We start from the raw sequence: 19,997 nt of genomic DNA, 5'->3' as shown, positions 1-19,997 counted from the left end.
ATAAGATAACAAGGTTTAACAGAGCATAATGTCCTAGAATAGTCTGTTTAATCGCCGCATACTCACAGTTCCCCTGAGGGTCCATAGCTCTATAGGCTTCAGCAGCTCCACCCTCTAAGAACCCCACAAGATGTCGAACTCGCTCCCTTTCCGGGACTTCCATTAATCAACACTGATGCTCAAAGTCCTGGAAGAAGCCCTCAATGTCGCCTGCAGCCTCATTAAAGGGCTTAAAGTCTTTGTGGGACACTCTGGGGAGTTCCCTCATGGTGGGTGCTGAGGTTACAGTCTGTCTGGAGCTTCTAGCTGCTTCCAAAGCGATCTGCTCCAGCAATGCCATCTCCTGAGCTCTGTGAATGGCCTTCCTCTTATCGTCTATGGTGGCCTCTTCTCCCAGAAATGCCAACTCCTCCTCGTACCACACAACCCACTGACTTTTTTGGGTATTTACCTCCGGCTGCAGCCTTTCCTCCATTTGCTGTGAGGATCCTTCCTCAGTGTCATCTTGCAGGCGAACTCCTTCCAAAGCCTCAATTAGCTGCTCCTTGGAGAGTCCTTTAAAACGGACTCCTACTTCATGGGCCTTTGTTTGTAGGTTCATCGCAGTCCAGCTCTTGTACTCTGCGGTGCTGGTTCCCAATGTTGATGGGCCTTTGTCCTCCATTCCTTCTGCTCTGATCCCACTGCTGCCAACCAGTTTGTGACGGGGTGTACAGCAGAGCAGGAAGGGACAACAGGCCGAGGGATGATCCAATGAGATTTATTAAAGCAGGGAGCATACAACATCAAATATCCATAATGTCCTTCAAGTCCACCAGAAGTCCACAATAAGCCCAAGGAAATAAACAGATCTGGAGGTGCTTTCCAGTAATCCCGCACCCGATAAACGAAACAATAGTCCTTCCACGAGTCCAACAGAACAGATTCGGGGGCACCTCCAGATAATCCTTGTGCCAGCTAACAAAGCAATGGTCCACATGAGTCCAAGGGATCCCAAAACAATCTCACGAACGACGAGATATGTCCTCAGCTCAAGTCTCATCCCGTACGATTCCGCAGTCACAGATGGACGTGGGGTCTTGCCTCAGCTAAGAATCCCCACTCCTTCCCCTTTAAGGATCAACTCACATCTGATCTCAAAAATAAGAATGGATTATCTGAGCTCCTGGGATCTGCCCATGAAGGGGGGTAGGGGTCACACCTTCTATTCAATGGTTGGGTCCACCTGAAGATTCTAGACTGGTCGGCTCCTCTTAGTCTATCAAGTATGTACATATGACTAGCCACCTGCTGTGAGAAAGAATGGCTATTCTTCACTAGTGGTGTTGACAAACCTTAATTACATTATAGCTTAGGGCTGCAAGTATTGGGGGAAGGAGACATATTGTTACAGGTGAACTCCCAGCACAAGAAAATACATAAATTACAGCTAATAGAAACCAGAGAACAGTTACATACATCAAATGGCATATTATTCAAATACAGGACAGGGCAAAAGTACATATCATGACAGACATGTCTCTAAATATTAGGAAAAAAACAATAATTCTATCAACTGTTTTTATCTTAACCAGAAAGAAAACACTTAAGCAAATACAAAAGAAGATTAAAACACATGTAAGTTTGTATGTTAGTAAAATCATAAGAGTAAGTTCAAAACAATTTTCAAGCACATATCATACTGGCAGCAGTGGGATGAAAGCACATGCAAATTTTGTCTGTTTTCATAATTATAAGAATAAGATCAAAAGATTTTCAAGAACTCATACTGCTGAGTCATACTCAGCATGATTAAGTAGGCTTCCTTAGAGTAAGTGAAGTACATTTGACAACATTTAAAATTAGTGCATGTTGGAAAAAGGGCATGTCTCTAAACATTAGGAAAAACCAATGATTCTATCAACGGTCTTTATCTTAACTGAAAACCGAAAAATCATACAAATACAAAAGAAGATTAGATCACATGCTAATTTGCATGTTAGCAAAATCATAAGAATAAGTACAAAAACATTTCAAGACCTCATAATACTGGCAGCAGTGGGATTAAAGCATATGCTAATTTTGTATGTTAGCATAGTTATAAGAATAAGATAAAAAGGTTTTAAGGAACTCTTACTACTGGCAGCAGTGGGATTTGAACCTACAGGTCTGTTGTCAAATGGTTAAGTCTCTAAACAATAGGAAAAACCAATGAATCTATCAACTGTCTTTTCCTAAACAGAAATCCACACACTCATGCAAATACAAAATCATAAGAATTAGATCAAAAGGTTCTGAAGACCTACTGGCAGCAGTGGGATTTGAACCAACGCCTCTGAAGAGACTGGAGCCTTAATCCAGCGCCTTAGACCGCTCGGCCATGCTACCTTTAGCAGCATGATTTTTAAGATTCCTTATCTTAACTGAAAACCACTAAATTATACAAATACAAAAGATTAAATCACATGTTAATTTGCATGTTAGCAAAATCATAAGAATAAGTACAAAAACATTTCAAGACCGCATAATACTGGCAGCAGTGGGATTAAAGCATATGTTAATTTTGTATGTTAGCGTATGTATAAGAATAAGATAAAAAGGTTTTAAGGAACTCTTACTACTGGCAGCAGTGGGATTTAAACCTACAGGTCTGTTGTAAAATGGTTAAGTCTCTAAACAATAGGAAAAAACAATGATTCTATCAACTGTCTTTTCCTAAACAGAAACCCACACACTCATGCAAATACAAAATCATTTGAATTAGATCAAAATGTTCTGAAGACCTACTGGCAGCAGTGGGATTTGAACCCACGCCTCTGAAGAGACTGGAGCCTTAATCCAGCGCCTTAGACCGCTCGGCCATGCTACCTTAATATACTACATGAAAAAAGCTTCCTTAGAGTAAGTTTAGTGAATTTTCCTACATTTTAACTTTTTCAAGGTGGAAAATGGATAGGTCTCTAAGCAAAAAGGAAAAAGCAATGATTCTATCTACTGTCTTTTGCAAAACAGCAAAGCATGGACTCATACAAATACAAAATAATAAAACACATGCTAATTTTTCTATTAGCAAAATCATAAATATAAGCTAAAAAGTTTCAAAGTAGAAATACACTGGCAGCAGTGGGATTTGAACCCACGCCTCCAAAGAGACTGGAGCCTAAGTCCAGCGCCTTAGACCACTCGGCCATGCTACCTTTAACAGCATGATTTTTACGATTCCTTATCTTAACTGAAAACCGCAAAATTATACAAATACAAAAGATTAAATCACATGTTAATTTGCATGTTAGCAAAATCATAAGAATAAGTACAAAAACATTTCAAGACCGCATAATACTGGCAGCAGTGGGATTAAAGCATATGCTAATTTTGTATGTTAGCATAATTATAAGAATAAGATAACAAGGTTTAACATAGCATAATGTTCTAGAATAGTCTGTTTAATCGCCGCATACTCACAGTTCCCCCGAGGGTCCATAGCTCTATAGACTTCAGCAGCTCCACCCTCTAAGAACCCCACAAGATGTCGAACTCGCTCCCTTTCCGGGACTTCCATTAATCAACACTGATGCTCAAAGTCCTGGAAGAAGCCCTCAATGTCGCCTGCAGCCTCATTAAAGGGCTTAAAGTCTTTGTGGGACACTCTGGGGAGTTCCCTCATGGTGGGTGCTGAGGTTACAGTCTGTCTGGAGCTTCTAGCTGCTTCCAAAGCGATCTGCTCCAGCAATGCCATCTCCTGAGCTCTGTGAATGGCCTTCCTCTTATCGTCTATGGTGGCCTCTTCTCCCAGAAATGCCAACTCCTCCTCGTACCACACAACCCACTGACTTTTTTGGGTATTTACCTCCGGCTGCAGTCTTTCCTCCATTTGCTGTGAGGATCCTTCCTCAGTGTCATCTTGCAGGCGAACTCCTTCCAAAGCCTCAATTAGCTGCTCCTTGGAGAGTCCTTTAAAACGGACTCCTACTTCATGGGCCTTTGTTTGTAGGTTCATCGCAGTCCAGCTCTTGTACTCTGCGGTGCTGGTTCCCAATGTTGATGGGCCTTTGTCCTCCATTCCTTCTGCTCTGATCCCACTGCTGCCAACCAGTTTGTGACGGGGTGTACAGCAGAGCAGGAAGGGACAACAGGCCGAGGGATGATCCAATGAGATTTATTAAAGCAGGGAGCATACAACATCAAATATCCATAATGTCCTTCAAGTCCACCAGAAGTCCACAATAAGCCCAAGTAAATAAACAGATCTGGAGGTGCTTTCCAGTAATCGCGCACCCGATAAACGAAACAATAGTCCTTCCACGAGTCCAACAGAACAGATTCGGGGGCACCTCCAGATAATCCTTGTGCCAGCTAACAAAGCAATATTCCACATGAGTCCAAGGGATCCCAAAACAATCTCACGAACGACGAGATATGTCCTCAGCTCAAGTCTCATCCCGTTCGCTTCCGCAGTCACAGATGGACGTGGGGTCTTGCCTCAGCTAAGAATCCCCACTCCTTCCCCTTTAAGGATCAACTCACATCTGATCTCAAAAATAAGAATGGATTGTCTGAGCTCCTGGGATCCGCCCATGAAGGGGGGTAGGGGTCACACCTTCTATTCAATGGTTGGGTCCACCTGAAGATTCTAGACTGGTCGGCTCCTCTTAGTCTATCTAGTATGTACATATGACTAGCCACCTGCTGTGAGAAAGAATGGCTATTCTTCACTAGTGGTGTTGACAAACCTTAATTACATTATAGCTTAGGGCTGCAAATATTGGGGGAAGGAGACGTATTGTTACAGGTGAACTCCCAGCACAAGAAAATACATAAATTACAGCTAATAGAAACCAGAGAACAGTTACATACATCAAATGGCATATTATTCAAATACAGGACAGGGCAAAAGTACATATCATGACAGACATGTCTCTAAATATTAGGAAAAAAACAATAATTCTATCAACTGTTTTTATCTTAACCAGAAAGAAAACACTTAAGCAAATACAAAAGAAGATTAAAACACATGTAAGTTTGTATGTTAGTAAAATCATAAGAGTAAGTTCAAAACAATTTTCAAGCACATATCATACTGGCAGCAGTGGGATGAAAGCACATGCAAATTTTGTCTGTTTTCATAATTATAAGAATAAGATCAAAAGATTTTCAAGAACTCATACTGCTGAGTCATACTCAGCATGATTAAGTAGGCTTCCTTAGAGTAAGTGAAGTACATTTGACAACATTTAAAATTAGTGCATGTTGGAAAAAGGGCATGTCTCTAAACATTAGGAAAAACCAATGATTCTATCAACGGTCTTTATCTTAACTGAAAACCGAAAAATCATACAAATACAAAAGAAGATTAGATCACATGCTAATTTGCATGTTAGCAAAATCATAAGAATAAGTACAAAAACATTTCAAGACCTCATAATACTGGCAGCAGTGGGATTAAAGCATATGCTAATTTTGTATGTTAGCATAGTTATAAGAATAAGATAAAAAGGTTTTAAGGAACTCTTACTACTGGCAGCAGTGGGATTTGAACCTACAGGTCTGTTGTCAAATGGTTAAGTCTCTAAACAATAGGAAAAACCAATGAATCTATCAACTGTCTTTTCCTAAACAGAAATCCACACACTCATGCAAATACAAAATCATAAGAATTAGATCAAAATGTTCTGAAGACCTACTGGCAGCAGTGGGATTTGAACCAACGCCTCTGAAGAGACTGGAGCCTTAATCCAGCGCCTTAGACCGCTCGGCCATGCTACCTTTAGCAGCATGATTTTTAAGATTCCTTATCTTAACTGAAAACCACTAAATTATACAAATACAAAAGATTAAATCACATGTTAATTTGCATGTTAGCAAAATCATAAGAATAAGTACAAAAACATTTCAAGACCGCATAATACTGGCAGCAGTGGGATTAAAGCATATGTTAATTTTGTATGTTAGCGTATGTATAAGAATAAGATAAAAAGGTTTTAAGGAACTCTTACTACTGGCAGCAGTGGGATTTAAACCTACAGGTCTGTTGTAAAATGGTTAAGTCTCTAAACAATAGGAAAAAACAATGATTCTATCAACTGTCTTTTCCTAAACAGAAACCCACACACTCATGCAAATACAAAATCATTTGAATTAGATCAAAATGTTCTGAAGACCTACTGGCAGCAGTGGGATTTGAACCCACGCCTCTGAAGAGACTGGAGCCTTAATCCAGCGCCTTAGACCGCTCGGCCATGCTACCTTAATATACTACATGAAAAAAGCTTCCTTAGAGTAAGTTTAGTGAATTTTCCTACATTTTAACTTTTTCAAGGTGGAAAATGGATAGGTCTCTAAGCAAAAAGGAAAAAGCAATGATTCTATCTACTGTCTTTTGCAAAACAGCAAAGCATGGACTCATACAAATACAAAATAATAAAACACATGCTAATTTTTCTATTAGCAAAATCATAAATATAAGCTAAAAAGTTTCAAAGTAGAAATACACTGGCAGCAGTGGGATTTGAACCCACGCCTCCAAAGAGACTGGAGCCTAAGTCCAGCGCCTTAGACCACTCGGCCATGCTACCTTTAACAGCATGATTTTTACGATTCCTTATCTTAACTGAAAACCGCAAAATTATACAAATACAAAAGATTAAATCACATGTTAATTTGCATGTTAGCAAAATCATAAGAATAAGTACAAAAACATTTCAAGACCGCATAATACTGGCAGCAGTGGGATTAAAGCATATGCTAATTTTGTATGTTAGCATAATTATAAGAATAAGATAACAAGGTTTAACATAGCATAATGTTCTAGAATAGTCTGTTTAATCGCCGCATACTCACAGTTCCCCCGAGGGTCCATAGCTCTATAGACTTCAGCAGCTCCACCCTCTAAGAACCCCACAAGATGTCGAACTCGCTCCCTTTCCGGGACTTCCATTAATCAACACTGATGCTCAAAGTCCTGGAAGAAGCCCTCAATGTCGCCTGCAGCCTCATTAAAGGGCTTAAAGTCTTTGTGGGACACTCTGGGGAGTTCCCTCATGGTGGGTGCTGAGGTTACAGTCTGTCTGGAGCTTCTAGCTGCTTCCAAAGCGATCTGCTCCAGCAATGCCATCTCCTGAGCTCTGTGAATGGCCTTCCTCTTATCGTCTATGGTGGCCTCTTCTCCCAGAAATGCCAACTCCTCCTCGTACCACACAACCCACTGACTTTTTTGGGTATTTACCTCCGGCTGCAGTCTTTCCTCCATTTGCTGTGAGGATCCTTCCTCAGTGTCATCTTGCAGGCGAACTCCTTCCAAAGCCTCAATTAGCTGCTCCTTGGAGAGTCCTTTAAAACGGACTCCTACTTCATGGGCCTTTGTTTGTAGGTTCATCGCAGTCCAGCTCTTGTACTCTGCGGTGCTGGTTCCCAATGTTGATGGGCCTTTGTCCTCCATTCCTTCTGCTCTGATCCCACTGCTGCCAACCAGTTTGTGACGGGGTGTACAGCAGAGCAGGAAGGGACAACAGGCCGAGGGATGATCCAATGAGATTTATTAAAGCAGGGAGCATACAACATCAAATATCCATAATGTCCTTCAAGTCCACCAGAAGTCCACAATAAGCCCAAGTAAATAAACAGATCTGGAGGTGCTTTCCAGTAATCGCGCACCCGATAAACGAAACAATAGTCCTTCCACGAGTCCAACAGAACAGATTCGGGGGCACCTCCAGATAATCCTTGTGCCAGCTAACAAAGCAATAGTCCACATGAGTCCAAGGGATCCCAAAACAATCTCACGAACGACGAGATATGTCCTCAGCTCAAGTCTCATCCCGTTCGCTTCCGCAGTCACAGATGGACGTGGGGTCTTGCCTCAGCTAAGAATCCCCACTCCTTCCCCTTTAAGGATCAACTCACATCTGATCTCAAAAATAAGAATGGATTGTCTGAGCTCCTGGGATCCGCCCATGAAGGGGGGTAGGGGTCACACCTTCTATTCAATGGTTGGGTCCACCTGAAGATTCTAGACTGGTCGGCTCCTCTTAGTCTATCTAGTATGTACATATGACTAGCCACCTGCTGTGAGAAAGAATGGCTATTCTTCACTAGTGGTGTTGACAAACCTTAATTACATTATAGCTTAGGGCTGCAAATATTGGGGGAAGGAGACGTATTGTTACAGGTGAACTCCCAGCACAAGAAAATACATAAATTACAGCTAATAGAAACCAGAGAACAGTTACATACATCAAATGGCATATTATTCAAATACAGGACAGGGCAAAAGTACATATCATGACAGACATGTCTCTAAATATTAGGAAAAAAACAATAATTCTATCAACTGTTTTTATCTTAACCAGAAAGAAAACACTTAAGCAAATACAAAAGAAGATTAAAACACATGTAAGTTTGTATGTTAGTAAAATCATAAGAGTAAGTTCAAAACAATTTTCAAGCACATATCATACTGGCAGCAGTGGGATGAAAGCACATGCAAATTTTGTCTGTTTTCATAATTATAAGAATAAGATCAAAAGATTTTCAAGAACTCATACTGCTGAGTCATACTCAGCATGATTAAGTAGGCTTCCTTAGAGTAAGTGAAGTACATTTGACAACATTTAAAATTAGTGCATGTTGGAAAAAGGGCATGTCTCTAAACATTAGGAAAAACCAATGATTCTATCAACGGTCTTTATCTTAACCGAAAACCGAAAAATCATACAAATACAAAAGAAGATTAGATCACATGCTAATTTGCATGTTAGCAAAATCACAAGAATAAGTACAAAAACATTTCAAGACCGCATAATACTGGCAGCAGTGGGATTAAAGCATATGCTAATTTTGTATGTTAGCATAGTTATAAGAATAAGATAAAAAGGTTTTAAGGAACTCTTACTACTGGCAGCAGTGGGATTTGAACCTACAGGTCTGTTGTAAAATGGTTAAGTCTCTAAACAATAGGAAAAACCAATGATTCTATCAACTGTCTTTTCCTAAACAGAAATCCACACACTCATGCAAATACAAAATCATTTGAATTAGATCAAAATGTTCTGAAGTGCAGCAGTGGGATTTGAATCCACGCCTCTGAAGAGACTGGAGCCTTAATCCAGCGCCTTAGACCGCTCGGCCATGCTACCTTAATATACTATATGAAAAAAGCTTTCTTAGAGTAAGTTTAGTGAATTTTCCTACAGTTTAACTTCTTCAAGGTGGAAAATGGAAAGGTCTCTAAGCAAAAAGGAAAAAGCAATGATTCTATCTACTGTCTTTTGCAAAACAGCAAAGCATGGACTCATACAAATACAAAATAATAAAACACATGCTAATTTTTCTATTAGCAAAATCATAAATATAAGCTAAAAAGTTTCAAAGTAGAAATACACTGGCAGCAGTGGGATTTGAACCCACGCCTCCAAAGAGACTGGAGCCTAATTCCAGCGCCTTAGACCACTCGGCCATGCTACCTTTAACAGCATGATTTTTACGATTCCTTATCTTAACTGAAAACCGCAAAATTATACAAATACAAAAGATTAAATCACGTTAATTTGCATGTTAGCAAAATCATAAGAATAAGTACAAAAACATTTCAAGACCGCATAATACTGGCAGCAGTGGGATTAAAGCATATGCTAATTTTGTATGTTAGCATAATTATAAGAATAAGATAACAAGGTTTAACATAGCATAATGTCCTAGAATAGTCTGTTTAATCGCCGCATACTCACAGTTCCCCTGAGGGTCCATAGCTCTATAGGCTTCAGCAGCTCCACCCTCTAAGAACCCCACAAGATGTCGAACTCGCTCCCTTTCCGGGACTTCCATTAATCAACACTGATGCTCAAAGTCCTGGAAGAAGCCCTCAATGTCGCCTGCAGCCTCATTAAAGGGCTTAAAGTCTTTGTGGGACACTCTGGGGAGTTCCCTCATGGTGGGTGCTGAGGTTACAGTCTGTCTGGAGCTTCTAGCTGCTTCCAAAGCGATCTGCTCCAGCAATGCCATCTCCTGAGCTCTGTGAATGGCCTTCCTCTTATCGTCTATGGTGGCCTCTTCTCCCAGAAATGCCAACTCCTCCTCGTACCACACAACCCACTGACTTTTTTGGGTATTTACCTCCGGCTGCAGTCTTTCCTCCATTTGCTGTGAGGATCCTTCCTCAGTGTCATCTTGCAGGCGAACTCCTTCCAAAGCCTCAATTAGCTGCTCCTTGGAGAGTCCTTTAAAACGGACTCCTACTTCATGGGCCTTTGTTTGTAGGTTCATCGCAGTCCAGCTCTTGTACTCTGCGGTGCTGGTTCCCAATGTTGATGGGCCTTTGTCCTCCATTCCTTCTGCTCTGATCCCACTGCTGCCAACCAGTTTGTGACGGGGTGTACAGCAGAGCAGGAAGGGACAACAGGCCGAGGGATGATCCAATGAGATTTATTAAAGCAGGGAGCATACAACATCAAATATCCATAATGTCCTTCAAGTCCACCAGAAGTCCACAATAAGCCCAAGGAAATAAACAGATCTGGAGGTGCTTTCCAGTAATCCCGCACCCGATAAACGAAACAATAGTCCTTCCACGAGTCCAACAGAACAGATTCGGGGGCACCTCCAGATAATCCTTGTGCCAGCTAACAAAGCAATGGTCCACATGAGTCCAAGGGATCCCAAAACAATCTCACGAACGACGAGATATGTCCTCAGCTCAAGTCTCATCCCGTACGCTTCCGCAGTCACAGATGGACGTGGGGTCTTGCCTCAGCTAAGAATCCCCACTCCTTCCCCTTTAAGGATCAACTCACATCTGATCTCAAAAATAAGAATGGATTATCTGAGCTCCTGGGATCCGCCCATGAAGGGGGGTAGGGGTCACACCTTCTATTCAATGGTTGGGTCCACCTGAAGATTCTAGACTGGTCGGCTCCTCTTAGTCTATCAAGTATGTACATATGACTAGCCACCTGCTGTGAGAAAGAATGGCTATTCTTCACTAGTGGTGTTGACAAACCTTAATTACATTATAGCTTAGGGCTGCAAGTATTGGGGGAAGGAGACATATTGTTACAGGTGAACTCCCAGCACAAGAAAATACATAAATTACAGCTAATAGAAACCAGAGAACAGTTACATACATCAAATGGCATATTATTCAAATACAGGACAGGGCAAAAGTACATATCATGACAGACATGTCTCTAAATATTAGGAAAAAAACAATAATTCTATCAACTGTTTTTATCTTAACCAGAAAGAAAACACTTAAGCAAATACAAAAGAAGATTAAAACACATGTAAGTTTGTATGTTAGTAAAATCATAAGAGTAAGTTCAAAACAATTTTCAAGCACATATCATACTGGCAGCAGTGGGATGAAAGCACATGCAAATTTTGTCTGTTTTCATAATTATAAGAATAAGATCAAAAGATTTTCAAGAACTCATACTGCTGAGTCATACTCAGCATGATTAAGTAGGCTTCCTTAGAGTAAGTGAAGTACATTTGACAACATTTAAAATTAGTGCATGTTGGAAAAAGGGCATGTCTCTAAACATTAGGAAAAACCAATGATTCTATCAACGGTCTTTATCTTAACTGAAAACCGAAAAATCATACAAATACAAAAGAAGATTAGCTCACATGCTAATTTGCATGTTAGCAAAATCATAAGAATAAGTACAAAAACATTTCAAGACCTCATAATACTGGCAGCAGTGGGATTAAAGCATATGCTAATTTTGTATGTTAGCATAGTTATAAGAATAAGATAAAAAGGTTTTAAGGAACTCTTACTACTGGCAGCAGTGGGATTTGAACCTACAGGTCTGTTGTAAAATGGTTAAGTCTCTAAACAATAGGAAAAACCAATGAATCTATCAACTGTCTTTTCCTAAACAGAAATCCACACACTCATGCAAATACAAAATCATAAGAATTAGATCAAAAGGTTCTGAAGACCTACTGGCAGCAGTGGGATTTGAACCAACGCCTCTGAAGAGACTGGAGCCTTAATCCAGCGCCTTAGACTGCTCGGCCATGCTACCTTTAGCAGCATGATTTTTAAGATTCCTTATCTTAACTGAAAACCACTAAATTATACAAATACAAAAGATTAAATCACATGTTAATTTGCATGTTAGCAAAATCATAAGAATAAGTACAAAAACATTTCAAGACCGCATAATACTGGCAGCAGTGGGATTAAAGCATATGTTAATTTTGTATGTTAGCGTATGTATAAGAATAAGATAAAAAGGTTTTAAGGAACTCTTACTACTGGCAGCAGTGGGATTTAAACCTACAGGTCTGTTGTAAAATGGTTAAGTCTCTAAACAATAGGAAAAAACAATGATTCTATCAACTGTCTTTTCCTAAACAGAAACCCACACACTCATGCAAATACAAAATCATTTGAATTAGATCAAAATGTTCTGAAGACCTACTGGCAGCAGTGGGATTTGAACCCACGCCTCTGAAGAGACTGGAGCCTCAATCCAGCGCCTTAGACCGCTCGGCCATGCTACCTTAATATACTACATGAAAAAAGCTTCCTTAGAGTAAGTTTAGTGAATTTTCCTACATTTTAACTTCTTCAAGGTGGAAAATGGATAGGTCTCTAAGCAAAAAGGAAAAAGCAATGATTCTATCTACTGTCTTTTGCAAAACAGCAAAGCATGGACTCATACAAATACAAAATAATAAAACACATGCTAATTTTTCTATTAGCAAAATCATAAATATAAGCTAAAAAGTTTCAAAGTAAAATTACACTGGCAGCAGTGGGATTTGAACCCACGCCTCCAAAGAGACTGGAGCCTAAATCCAGCGCCTTAGACCACTCGGCCATGCTACCTTTAACAGCATGATTTTTACGATTCCTTATCTTAACTGAAAACCGCAAAATTATACAAATACAAAAGATTAAATCACATGTTAATTTGCATGTTAGCAAAATCATAAGAATAAGTACAAAAACATTTCAAGACCGCATAATACTGGCAGCAGTGGGATTAAAGCATATGCTAATTTTGTATGTTAGCATAATTATAAGAATAAGATAACAAGGTTTAACATAGCATAATGTTCTAGAATAGTCTGTTTAATCGCCGCATACTCACAGTTCCCCCGAGGGTCCATAGCTCTATAGGCTTCAGCAGCTCCACCCTCTAAGAACCCCACAAGATGTCGAACTCGCTCCCTTTCCAGGACTTCCATTAATCAATACTGATGCTCAAAGTCCTGGAAGAAGCCCTCAATGTCGCCTGCAGCCTCATTAAAGGGCTTAAAGTCTTTGTGGGACACTCTGGGGAGTTCCCTCATGGTGGGTGCTGAGGTTACAGTCTGTCTGGAGCTTCTAGCTGCTTCCAAAGCGATCTGCTCCAGCAATGCCATCTCCTGAGCTCTGTGAATGGCCTTCCTCTTATCGTCTATGGTGGCCTCTTCTCCCAGAAATGCCAACTCCTCCTCGTACCACACAACCCACTGACTTTTTTGGGTATTTACCTCCGGCTGCAGTCTTTCCTCCATTTGCTGTGAGGATCCTTCCTCAGTGTCATCTTGCAGGCGAACTCCTTCCAAAGCCTCAATTAGCTGCTCCTTGGAGAGTCCTTTAAAACGGACTCCTACTTCATGGGCGTTTGTTTGTAGGTTCATCGCAGTCCAGCTCTTGTACTCTGCGGTGCTGGTTCCCAATGTTGATGGGCCTTTGTCCTCCATTCCTTCTGCTCTGATCCCACTGCTGCCAACCAGTTTGTGACGGGGTGTACAGCAGAGCAGGAAGGGACAACGGGCCGAGGGATGATCCAATGAGATTTATTAAAGCAGGGAGCATACAACATCAAATATCCATAATGTCCTTCAAGTCCACCAGAAGTCCACAATAAGCCCAAGTAAATAAACAGATCTGGAGGTGCTTTCCAGTAATCCCGCACCCGATAAACGAAACAATAGTCCTTCCACGAGTCCAACAGAACAGATTCGGGGGCACCTCCCGATAATCCTTGTGCCAGCTAACAAAGCAATAGTCCACATGAGTCCAAGGGATGCCAAAACAATCTCACGAACGACGAGATATGTCCTCAGCTCAAGTCTCATCCCGTTCGCTTCCGCAGTCACAGATGGACGTGGGGTCTTGCCTCAGCTAAGAATCCCCACTCCTTCCCCTTTAAGGATCAACTCACATCTGATCTCAAAAATAAGAATGGATTGTCTGAGCTCCTGGGATCCGCCCATGAAGGGGGGTGGGGGTCACACCTTCTATTCAATGGTTGGGTCCACCTGAAGATTCTAGACTGGTCGGCTCCTCTTAGTCTATCTAGTATGTACATATGACTAGCCACCTGCTGTGAGAAGGAATGGCTATTCTTCACTAGTGGTGTTGACAAACCTTAATTACATTATAGCTTAGGGCTGCAAGTATTGGGGGAAGGAGACGTATTGTTACAGGTGAACTCCCAGCACAAGAAAATACATAAATTACAGCTAATAGAAACCAGAGAAAAGTTACATACATCAAATGGCATATTATTCAAATACAGGACAGGGCAAAAGTACATATCATGACAGACATGTCTCTAAATATTAGGAAAAAAACAATAATTCTATCAACTGTTTTTATCTTAACCAGAAAGAAAACACTTAAGCAAATACAAAAGAAGATTAAAACACATGTAAGTTTGTATGTTAGTAAAATCATATGAGTACGTTCAAAACAATTTTCAAGCACATATCATACTGGCAGCAGTGGGATGAAAGCACATGCAAATTTTGTCTGTTTTCATAATTATGAGAATAAGATCAAAAGATTTTCAAGAACTCATACTGCTGAGTCATACTCAGCATGATTAAGTAGGCTTCCTTAGAGTAAGTGAAGTACATTTGACAACATTTAAAATTAGTGCATGTTGGAAAAAGGGCATGTCTCTAAACATTAGGAAAAACCAATGATTCTATGAACGGTCTTTATCTTAACCGAAAACCGAAAAATCATACAAATACAAAAGAAGATTAGATCACATGCTAATTTTCATGTTAGCAAAATCATAAGAATAAGTACAAAAACATTTCAAGACCTCATAATACTGGCAGCAGTGGGATTAAAGCATATACTAATTTTGTATGTTAGCATAGTTATAAGAATAAGATAAAAAGGTTTTAAGGAACTCTTACTACTGGCAGCAGTGGGATTTGAACCTACAGGTCTGTTGTAAAATGGTTAAGTCTCTAAACAATAGGTAAAACCAATGATTCTATCAACTGTCTTTTCCTAAACAGAAATCCACACACTCATGCAAATACAAAATCATAAGAATTAGATCAAAAGGTTCTGAAGACCTACTGGCAGCAGTAGGATTTGAACCCACGCCTCTGAAGAGACTGGAGCCTTAATCCAGCCCCTTAGACCGCTCGGCCATGCTACCTTTAGCAGCATGATTTTTAAGATTCCTTATCTTAACTGAAAACCACAAAATTATACAAATACAAAAGATTAAATCACATGTTAATTTGCATGTTAGCAAAATCATAAGAATAAGTACAAAAACATTTCAAGACCGCATAATACTGGCAGCAGTGGGATTAAAGCATATGCTAATTTTGTATATTAGCGTATGTATAAGAATAAGATAAAAAGGTTTTAAGGAACTCTTACTACTGGCAGCAGTGGGATTTAAACCTACAGGTCTGTTGTAAAATGGTTAAGTCTCTAAACAATAGGAAAAAACAATGATTCTATCAACTGTCTTTTCCTAAACAGAAACCCACACACTCACGCAAATACAAAATCATTTGAATTAGATCAAAATGTTCTGAAGACCTACTGGCAGCAGTGGGGTTTGAACCCACGCCTCTGAAGAGACTGGAGCCTTAATCCAGCGCCTTAGACCGCTCAGCCATGCTACCCTAATTTACTACATGAAAAAAGCTTCCTTAGAGTAAGTTTAGTGAATTTTCCTACATTTTAACTTTTTCAAGGTGGAAAATGGATAGGTCTCTAAGCAAAAAGGAAAAAGCAATGATTCTATCTACTGTCTTTTGCAAAACAGCAAAGCATGGACTCATACAAATACAAAATAATAAAACACATGCTAATTTTTCTAATAGCAAAATCATAAATATAAGCTAAAAAGTTTCAAAGTAGAAATACACTGGCAGCAGTGGGATTTGAACCCACGCCTCCAAAGAGACTGGAGCCTAAGTCCAGCGCCTTAGACCACTCGGCCATGCTACCTTTAACAGCATGATTTTTACGATTCCTTATCTTAACTGAAAACCGCAAAATTATACAAATACAAAAGATTAAATCACATGTTAATTTGCATGTTAGCAAAATCATAAGAATAAGTACAAAAACATTTCAAGACCGCATAATACTGGCAGCAGTGGGATTAAAGCATATGCTAATTTTGTATGTTAGCATAATTATAAGAATAAGATAACAAGGTTTAACATAGCATAATGTTCTAGAATAGTCTGTTTAATCGCCGCATACTCACAGTTCCCCCGAGGGTCCATAGCTCTATAGGCTTCAGCAGCTCCACCCTCTAAGAACCCCACAAGATGTCGAACTCGCTCCCTTTCCGGGACTTCCATTAATCAACACTGATGCTCAAAGTCCTGGAAGAAGCCCTCAATGTCGCCTGCAGCCTCATTAAAGGGCTTAAAGTCTTTGTGGGACACTCTGGGGAGTTCCCTCATGGTGGGTGCTGAGGTTACAGTCTGTCTGGAGCTTCTAGCTGCTTCCAAAGCGATCTGCTCCAGCAATGCCATCTCCTGAGCTCTGTGAATGGCCTTCCTCTTATCGTCTATGGTGGCCTCTTCTCCCAGAAATGCCAACTCCTCCTCGTACCACACAACCCACTGACTTTTTTGGGTATTTACCTCCGGCTGCAGTCTTTCCTCCATTTGCTGTGAGGATCCTTCCTCAGTGTCATCTTGCAGGCGAACTCCTTCCAAAGCCTCAATTAGCTGCTCCTTGGAGAGTCCTTTAAAACGGACTCCTACTTCATGGGCCTTTGTTTGTAGGTTCATCGCAGTCCAGCTCTTGTACTCTGCGGTGCTGGTTCCCAATGTTGATGGGCCTTTGTCCTCCATTCCTTCTGCTCTGATCCCACTGCTGCCAACCAGTTTGTGACGGGGTGTACAGCAGAGCAGGAAGGGACAACAGGCCGAGGGATGATCCAATGAGATTTATTAAAGCAGGGAGCATACAACATCAAATATCCATAATGTCCTTCAAGTCCACCAGAAGTCCACAATAAGCCCAAGTAAATAAACAGATCTGGAGGTGCTTTCCAGTAATCGCGCACCCGATAAACGAAACAATAGTCCTTCCACGAGTCCAACAGAACAGATTCGGGGGCACCTCCAGATAATCCTTGTGCCAGCTAACAAAGCAATAGTCCACATGAGTCCAAGGGATCCCAAAACAATCTCACGAACGACGAGATATGTCCTCAGCTCAAGTCTCATCCCGTTCGCTTCCGCAGTCACAGATGGACGTGGGGTCTTGCCTCAGCTAAGTATCCCCACTCCTTCCCCTTTAAGGATCAACTCACATCTGATCTCAAAAATAAGAATGGATTGTCTGAGCTCCTGGGATCCGCCCATGAAGGGGGGTAGGGGTCACACCTTCTATTCAATGGTTGGGTCCACCTGAAGATTCTAGACTGGTCGGCTCCTCTTAGTCTATCTAGTATGTACATATGACTAGCCACCTGCTGTGAGAAAGAATGGCTATTCTTCACTAGTGGTGTTGACAAACCTTAATTACATTATAGCTTAGGGCTGCAAATATTGGGGGAAGGAGACGTATTGTTACAGGTGAACTCCCAGCACAAGAAAATACATAAATTACAGCTAATAGAAACCAGAGAACAGTTACATACATCAAATGGCATATTATTCAAATACAGGACAGGGCAAAAGTACATATCATGACAGACATGTCTCTAAATATTAGGAAAAAAACAATAATTCTATCAACTGTTTTTATCTTAACCAGAAAGAAAACACTTAAGCAAATACAAAAGAAGATTAAAACACATGTAAGTTTGTATGTTAGTAAAATCATAAGAGTAAGTTCAAAACAATTTTCAAGCACATATCATACTGGCAGCAGTGGGATGAAAGCACATGCAAATTTTGTCTGTTTTCATAATTATAAGAATAAGATCAAAAGATTTTCAAGAACTCATACTGCTGAGTCATACTCAGCATGATTAAGTAGGCTTCCTTAGAGTAAGTGAAGTACATTTGACAACATTTAAAATTAGTGCATGTTGGAAAAAGGGCATGTCTCTAAACATTAGGAAAAACCAATGATTCTATCAACGGTCTTTATCTTAACCGAAAACCGAAAAATCATACAAATACAAAAGAAGATTAGATCACATGCTAATTTGCATGTTAGCAAAATCACAAGAATAAGTACAAAAACATTTCAAGACCGCATAATACTGGCAGCAGTGGGATTAAAGCATATGCTAATTTTGTATGTTAGCATAGTTATAAGAATAAGATAAAAAGGTTTTAAGGAACTCTTACTACTGGCAGCAGTGGGATTTGAACCTACAGGTCTGTTGTAAAATGGTTAAGTCTCTAAACAATAGGAAAAACCGATGATTCTATCAACTGTCTTTTCCTAAACAGAAATCCACACACTCATGCAAATACAAAATCATTTGAATTAGATCAAAATTTTCTGAAGTGTAGCAGTGGGATTTGAACCCACGCCTCTGAAGAGACTGGAGCCTTAATCCAGCGCCTTAGACCGCTCGGCCATGCTACCTTAATATACTATATGAAAAAAGCTTTCTTAGAGTAAGTTTAGTGAATTTTCCTACAGTTTAACTTCTTCAAGGTGGAAAATGGAAAGGTCTCTAAGCAAAAAGGAAAAAGCAATGATTCTATCTACTGTCTTTTGCAAAACAGCAAAGCATGGACTCATACAAATACAAAATAATAAAACACATGCTAATTTTTCTATTAGCAAAATCATAAATATAAGCTAAAAAGTTTCAAAGTAGAAATACACTGGCAGCAGTGGGATTTGAACCCACGCCTCCAAAGAGACTGGAGCCTAATTCCAGCGCCTTAGACCACTCGGCCATGCTACCTTTAACAGCATGATTTTTACGATTCCTTATCTTAACTGAAAACCGCAAAATTATACAAATACAAAAGATTTAATCACGTTAATTTGCATGTTAGCAAAATCATAAGAATAAGTACAAAAACATTTCAAGACCGCATAATACTGGCAGCAGTGGGATTAAAGCATATGCTAATTTTGTATGTTAGCATAATTATAAGAATAAGATAACAAGGTTTAACATAGCATAATGTCCTAGAATAGTCTGTTTAATCGCCGCATACTCACAGTTCCCCTGAGGGTCCATAGCTCTATAGGCTTCAGCAGCTCCACCCTCTAAGAACCCCACAAGATGTCGAACTCGCTCCCTTTCCGGGACTTCCATTAATCAACACTGATGCTCAAAGTCCTGGAAGAAGCCCTCAATGTCGCCTGCAGCCTCATTAAAGGGCTTAAAGTCTTTGTGGGACACTCTGGGGAGTTCCCTCATGGTGGGTGCTGAGGTTACAGTCTGTCTGGAGCTTCTAGCTGCTTCCAAAGCGATCTGCTCCAGCAATGCCATCTCCTGAGCTCTGTGAATGGCCTTCCTCTTATCGTCTATGGTGGCCTCTTCTCCCAGAAATGCCAACTCCTCCTCGTACCACACAACCCACTGACTTTTTTGGGTATTTACCTCCGGCTGCAGTCTTTCCTCCATTTGCTGTGAGGATCCTTCCTCAGTGTCATCTTGCAGGCGAACTCCTTCCAAAGCCTCAATTAGCTGCTCCTTGGAGAGTCCTTTAAAACGGACTCCTACTTCATGGGCCTTTGTTTGTAGGTTCATCGCAGTCCAGCTCTTGTACTCTGCGGTGCTGGTTCCCAATGTTGATGGGCCTTTGTCCTCCATTCCTTCTGCTCTGATCCCACTGCTGCCAACCAGTTTGTGACGGGGTGTACAGCAGAGCAGGAA

The 19,997-nt window shown here is 40.5% G+C and overlaps 9 non-coding genes across 9 annotated transcripts; all 9 read right to left on the bottom strand.

The window, feature by feature from the left end:
* Positions 1-2,766: 2,766 nt before the first annotated feature.
* Positions 2,767-2,848, bottom strand: TRNAL-AAG (transfer RNA leucine (anticodon AAG)). Its single transcript has one exon. It is a non-coding gene; the product is annotated as a tRNA-Leu (tRNA).
* A 246-nt stretch (positions 2,849-3,094) lies between these two features.
* TRNAL-UAG (transfer RNA leucine (anticodon UAG)) lies at positions 3,095-3,176 on the bottom strand. The gene has a single exon. It is a non-coding gene; the product is annotated as a tRNA-Leu (tRNA).
* Positions 3,177-6,141: 2,965 nt separating this feature from the next.
* On the bottom strand, positions 6,142-6,223 carry TRNAL-AAG (transfer RNA leucine (anticodon AAG)). Its single transcript has one exon. It is a non-coding gene; the product is annotated as a tRNA-Leu (tRNA).
* A 246-nt stretch (positions 6,224-6,469) lies between these two features.
* Positions 6,470-6,551, bottom strand: TRNAL-UAG (transfer RNA leucine (anticodon UAG)). Its single transcript has one exon. It is a non-coding gene; the product is annotated as a tRNA-Leu (tRNA).
* A 2,805-nt stretch (positions 6,552-9,356) lies between these two features.
* Positions 9,357-9,438, bottom strand: TRNAL-UAG (transfer RNA leucine (anticodon UAG)). Its single transcript has one exon. It is a non-coding gene; the product is annotated as a tRNA-Leu (tRNA).
* Positions 9,439-12,401: 2,963 nt separating this feature from the next.
* TRNAL-GAG (transfer RNA leucine (anticodon GAG)) lies at positions 12,402-12,483 on the bottom strand. Its single transcript has one exon. It is a non-coding gene; the product is annotated as a tRNA-Leu (tRNA).
* A 246-nt stretch (positions 12,484-12,729) lies between these two features.
* TRNAL-UAG (transfer RNA leucine (anticodon UAG)) lies at positions 12,730-12,811 on the bottom strand. The gene has a single exon. It is a non-coding gene; the product is annotated as a tRNA-Leu (tRNA).
* A 3,293-nt stretch (positions 12,812-16,104) lies between these two features.
* TRNAL-UAG (transfer RNA leucine (anticodon UAG)) lies at positions 16,105-16,186 on the bottom strand. Its single transcript has one exon. It is a non-coding gene; the product is annotated as a tRNA-Leu (tRNA).
* Positions 16,187-18,991: 2,805 nt separating this feature from the next.
* TRNAL-UAG (transfer RNA leucine (anticodon UAG)) lies at positions 18,992-19,073 on the bottom strand. The gene has a single exon. It is a non-coding gene; the product is annotated as a tRNA-Leu (tRNA).
* Between the last annotated feature and the right edge of the window lie 924 nt (positions 19,074-19,997).

The sequence above is a fragment of the Ranitomeya imitator genome, chromosome 4 (genome assembly GCF_032444005.1).
Source record: "Ranitomeya imitator isolate aRanImi1 chromosome 4, aRanImi1.pri, whole genome shotgun sequence".
NCBI classification, from domain to species: Eukaryota; Metazoa; Chordata; class Amphibia; order Anura; family Dendrobatidae; genus Ranitomeya; species Ranitomeya imitator.
Note: the sequence above shows the minus strand (reverse complement) of the source record. Positions and strands in the feature narration are given on the sequence as shown.